Source organism: Schistocerca americana, chromosome 6 (genome assembly GCF_021461395.2).
Source record: "Schistocerca americana isolate TAMUIC-IGC-003095 chromosome 6, iqSchAmer2.1, whole genome shotgun sequence".
Taxonomy (NCBI): Eukaryota; Metazoa; Arthropoda; class Insecta; order Orthoptera; family Acrididae; genus Schistocerca; species Schistocerca americana.
In genome coordinates, this window is record NC_060124.1 from 236,496,726 (window position 1) to 236,502,466 (window position 5,741).

At 36.7% G+C, this 5,741-nt stretch overlaps 1 long non-coding RNA gene across 1 annotated transcript; it reads right to left on the bottom strand.

Moving 5' to 3' along the window:
• Window positions 1–921: 921 nt before the first annotated feature.
• LOC124619912 lies at window positions 922–1,958 on the bottom strand. Its single transcript, XR_006980163.1, has 2 exons — window positions 1,284–1,958; window positions 922–1,181 (listed from the first exon to the last, which is right to left on the bottom strand). It is a non-coding gene; the product is annotated as an uncharacterized LOC124619912 (long non-coding RNA).
• Window positions 1,959–5,741: the final 3,783 nt, after the last annotated feature.

Sequence of the window (5,741 nt, forward strand, 5' to 3'; positions counted from 1 at the left end):
TTTAGGTCAAGGGAAGTGATCAACTCCAGTGGATATGGGTTTTAGTTGATTTTGGAAAGGTTGTGGTTGTTTTACTTTGTAGTTTTCTCATTTGGTTTAGTGGTGTGTGTTCACTTTTAGTTTGTCCCCACCCTAAAACCCCCATTTCCCCCACTTGTCCCGTTAGCTTCATTATATTTTTGGAGGAATATGTGTTTGATGGTTTTTCAGGATATTTTCGTGTTTGTTGTCATGTTTACGTAATGACGTCATAGGTGCAATATGGGAGTTGTGAATTGTCGTTTCCGCCATATTGGTCACGTCATGGGTCAGAGTAGATGGGTGGAATCGGACGCTTCTGTTAACCCGAATTAACAATACACAGCACTACAAATTCAAATGCAGGAAATCCTTAACTTTTTTAAGAAATCAAGGAGTCTTGTTTGTTTAATCCTTCCAATATATTGTAGTGGAAGGAGCCAACACTCCAGCTGGTTTATGTAAGGTTCATTTACATTAAAAGAGAAGAAATTCCTGACCGTATCAACACCTCGCACAGCACCCTCCTTTTTTCTTCAGTGTCACCACCAGCTCATACCTGTGTTGCTTCATAAGCAGGTGACTCGCATCTCAGGTATGGAAACCAGAACATCAACATCACTAAACTGTCCTGGATTCTTGCATTTTCAGAACTATCAGTTTTGTTATTCCATCCATCTTCTGGAATAACTTTGTCTTGTGCTGCAACTGACGTATCACAGCCACTTTAACATAATCTGCTGCGTAACAGAATTCTAGGCAGCAATAAAATTGTGCTTAGCCTGTACAAGCAGTCTCATCACTTCCTACCACTCAAAGAATGAAACTGACCTCTGTGCAACTGTTACTCAGTGTTTGGCTGTGACAGCGTGTAAAATTTATATCTTAGTAAAACTATAGTTAGAATCAGTAAAAGGAATGTATTTTATTGGAGAACTGACAAAGCAAATATGTACTTGGACTTACTCCGTAGATGTACATCATAAGCTGCTAAATAAATAAATAAATTATGCCCAAGTGCAGAGGCTGTAGGTGACTTGTGAAGTGCGAGGAAGATACACAACATTTACATTCCTCATTTTATGTATCTGTGAGATATACTGGGCATATGCCAATAATAAGTCTAGTTTCTTCCTGCTGCACTCATCTTGGTATCAAAATGCCTGAAAAAGTCGTAAAGATTTCTGACGTCTCCAGGGTTTGTCGTAAGTACATGGTACCGTTTTTACGTTTTGGAAACAGCAAGGAATTAATAGTAGACGCACCTTTTCACTTCCATCACTATTTTTACCCAACAGCGTCGTCAACGTTTCTCTATTTTGTTTTATCTCCCTGGTATTTTTTTGCCTTAATGGAATATGGTTTTGCAGGATGTAGCCGCCTGTTTCATAAGCGCTGAAAATGTATCTGGGGTCACAACGCCGTGTCGATCGTGGCAATGTAATGTTCTTTCCATAGTTTACGATTTCTATAATCAGGACCTCACTTCCTTCACTTACACTTTGAAACGGCAGATATAATAGTGTTTTTTAAAGCGATCCATCGTGCATTCGATGCACTGAAATTTTCTGTGTCGATTTTCAAAGCGATTTCAGGAACCTCCTCTTGCAGCTTAGGTTTCAGATTATAGGAATGCTTCTACTTCTCAGTGGTTGAAACCACAGTACAAAAATATTTTCCCGTCACTGAATGTAGACATACGATTATTCCTCCTTTTTGGATCCATAAGAATTGTTAGAAAAATTTATCATCTTTGAATAAGCAGCACATGTAGACGGCGCTTAATCGCGCACTTCTTTGCCATGGCGAAAATATTTATATTAAAATTGTCGTCGACGTCAAGGATGATCGTCAGATTTTGCTGAACTGTAAGCTTTCAACGTTTGTAGGCCATATTTCCACAAAAGTAAAACTGATAACTTCGACAGTTCAGAAAACGAATAACCAGTTCTCGCGCTTCGTAAACTGAAACTCATCATATCACGTGATGCAAGTCGAATCGATTTCCGATTGTTTCGACGCATATATCGGTAGCACTACAAGGGAAGTCGAGTTATTGACTGCGATCTACGTACATGTCGACTGATTGAATCGATTACCATTTATTGCGTCACACGACTATAATACGACTACCCCTGAAGCGAAATGAAATGGAAAGAAATAAAAAAAACTCGAACATTTCATGTTGCAAAACATTTTATGTTTATTCCTTAAAAGCGGGTAATAACAACATTATCCTAATGGGACCAACAGAAATATTCGTTAAAAGCGGAATTCTGGTCCAACACACAGTTTTCATCAACAAGGAATTTTCAACATTATTACAGTCTGCTCTTTCTGGGCGAAAACATATCTCAGTTGCCTTGCCCACGATGACATTCTGTATGACAACAAGGATTGACTCTAGACAAACTATGTAAACATAATGAGAAACACTTATAAGCAAAGCTTCGTGAATGTGAAGTGAATGGAGTATCATCACTTATCACAAACTCCGAAATCTACAGCACATCTATTCTTCCAAAAACGAGCGAAAATTTAAAAAAATACGAACTAAAAGCAACTAAAAAGATCGCTGTACAAAACAGATACAATGCTCGGGAAATATGTGATGAGATAAAATCTTGCGGAGAGAGAGTGGAAGCAGTAAGTGTCGTGAGAACTGAAAGTAAACAAGCCTCCGAAAAGTTCGTTACACCTAACATACAAGCAACTGTTAACAGAAACCTCGAGCGAAAACTTAACAACTCAGCCTATAATGTGCTCAAAACGTTAAAATCTGTTAATAATATAATACATAGAGACTGTGAAAAGAAAGAAGATCGTATAATAGACTGCAAAACTTCGGAAGACTTGAGCACAACAAATAATGCTTTTACTGTACATATACTTGCCGACAGTCTCGGAAAAAGACTGGCAGAAACCCTATATAACTCAGGATGCAGTGTTACTAGCGTAACAAAACCTGATGCTCCGCTGAAAGAGATCGTCAACAACTGCGAAAATCTGAGTATCAAGATAAAGAAAAATGATTGTGTTCTAATCCTAGGGGGCGGAGTAGACGTCCGCTGCAATGATGTATTATCAGCAAGACGAGCGCTAAGAGAGACGCTCGAAAAGCTCAAAAATGTACATGTGATGGTAACCAGCATTCCATACGATTTTTTTAAGAAATCTCGTGTTAACGAAGAAATAAAAAAAAAAACTAACAGACTGCTTCACAAAATAACAAAGTGCTACCCAAATTCAACATTTGTCCAGCTAGATTTCAGAAAACATCATTTCATAAACAGTGGAGATCTCCTAAATAGAGCAGGACAACTGTATGTCTGTGCTCAAATTATGAAAACAATAAATAATTTCAATGATCAACACAAACTGCCTGGTATCCTCACCATAGCAGTAACTGAGCAAATGGAAATTTGCAAGGAAACGTCTAAGATGAGAGAGATACCTAACATACCGGTACCAGTATCTGAAGGAGTGGTAGAATATGGGGTACCAGCAGAAATGTCAGGAACATCCAGCAGAGTTGAAGAGGAAACAATTTCTTCAGATGAGAAAGCCTACAAACCTAGTGTAAACTCATGTGCACCTGAAACCTCCAAGGATGAAGCTGTCAGCACATTCGACACACTCGATGCTTCATGCTCACTTGTAACTAGGACTGCAACCACACCAACAGCCAAGAACCATTCAATTAGATCCAGAAACTCATCAGCTGCTCTGCAGACATCTCAAAGGAAGAGCCTCAGGATAAGAAGAGCTGCTGTGCGTAGTGACTATTTTTTATGGGACCTTCACAATTTGAAGAAGAAGAAAAGGCAGAATCTTTACAGTGTCAGCAACAAGAAAGTACAAAGGTAAATAGTGCAGCAAATCCACTACATGAAACTTTAACAGTTGTATACCAAAATGTGCAAGGACTAGAAAGTAAATTAGCTGAAATAGAAGTTCTATTAACTGACTATCTAAAAGACATTAACATTCTATGCATAAGTGAGCACTGGGTAAAAGAAATGCAAGCGTCTAGCATAATTATTCCAAATTTTGAAATGATTAGCAAATTTTGTAGAATCAACCATAAAGGGGGTGGGACATGTATTTATGTTAGGACAGGGGTAGAATCAAAAGAAATTAAATGTAAACTAAAATGCATAGAAAAAGATTTTGAATACAGTATGTGTGAGCTAACCAAATTAAAAATTACTATTGTGTGTTTGTACCGATCACCACTGGGCAACTTTGCCATTTTTATGGAAAACCTTGAGGGACTGCTGAATGAACTTAAACATAATGTAATTGTTCTTGGTGATTTTAATGTTATCTTTAAGAATGATTGTAGTAAACAACAGCAACTGTGCAATCTGTTTTTGTGTCATAATATCATGGCAACTGTAAATGAAGTTACCAGATGCGGAAATATGTCTGAAACTATAATAGATCAAGTATTTATAAACAAGGACAAGTGTGAATATAACACTGAAGTAATTGACACTGGTTTCTCGGATCACAAGGGTATCAAATTGAGTTTAAATGTCACATCTTACAAGGACCCTGTTATCAATAACAATTACAGAGAAAGGAGATTTATAAATGATGACAGCATAAGAATTTTTAATTACATTCTGGAAAATAACAACTGGGGTAGTGAATCAAGTGGTGATGTCAACAGAAACTTTGACTCATTTCTTGAAAGCTACAAACACTGCTTCGATGTTGCCTTTCCTATAAAAAGAGTCAAAACTAAACATAAAACCAAAACATGGGTTACACAGGGGATTAGAAAGTCATCAGACACTCTCAGAAAGTTAAATAAATCAGCCAGGAAGAATGTAGTACTGAAAGCACATGTGAAATGTTATAGAAGTCTGTACAAGAAAGTAATAATTGCAGCTAAGAAGCTTGATAATGATACCTATATTGAGAAAGGTAACAACAAAATGAAGTCAACTTGGGAGGTAATAAATAAAAATATAGGTAGACACAAAAGAAAAGATAACAGCTTTGTCATTAAAAGTGGGGGTAAAACTGTTAAGGACCCACTTCAGATTGCCAACATATTTAATGAACATTTCACAAATATAGCCATAAATTTAATTAAAACTAAATGCAATTCCAATAGCAAGGTAAAAATCCCCATGAATGACATGACAATGTTCCTTTATCCAGTATCTGATTCAGAGGTACTAAATGCTATAAATAAGTTAAAAAATAAAATGTCATGTGGGTGTGATGGGATTCCTGACAAAGTCATTAAGCAAAGTGCAAGAAACATAGCCTCGCATCTCACTGAAATTATAAATGAATCTTTTAAGACAGGGGTGTTCCCATCAAAACTTAAAATGTCTACTATAAAGCCACTTTACAAGAATGGTGATAAATATGATGTTAGTAACTTTAGGCCTTTATCAATGTTGTCAGGTTTCTCAAAAATAATAGAAAGGATAATGTATCAGAGACTATACAAATTTCTTATTAAGAATAGAATATTGGTTAATGCGCAAAATGGTTTCCGTAAAAATAAATCAACTGAAACAGCTATCTTCAATTTTTTGCAACTTGTTCTAAATTCCATAAACAGAAAGGAATTAAATTGTGGATTGTTTTTAGACTTATCAAAGGCCTTTGATGTCATCGACCATAAGTTACTGCTTAGGAAGTTATATGCCTATGGGATACGTGGAGTTGCCCACAAATGGTTTGAATCATATCTGTCAGAC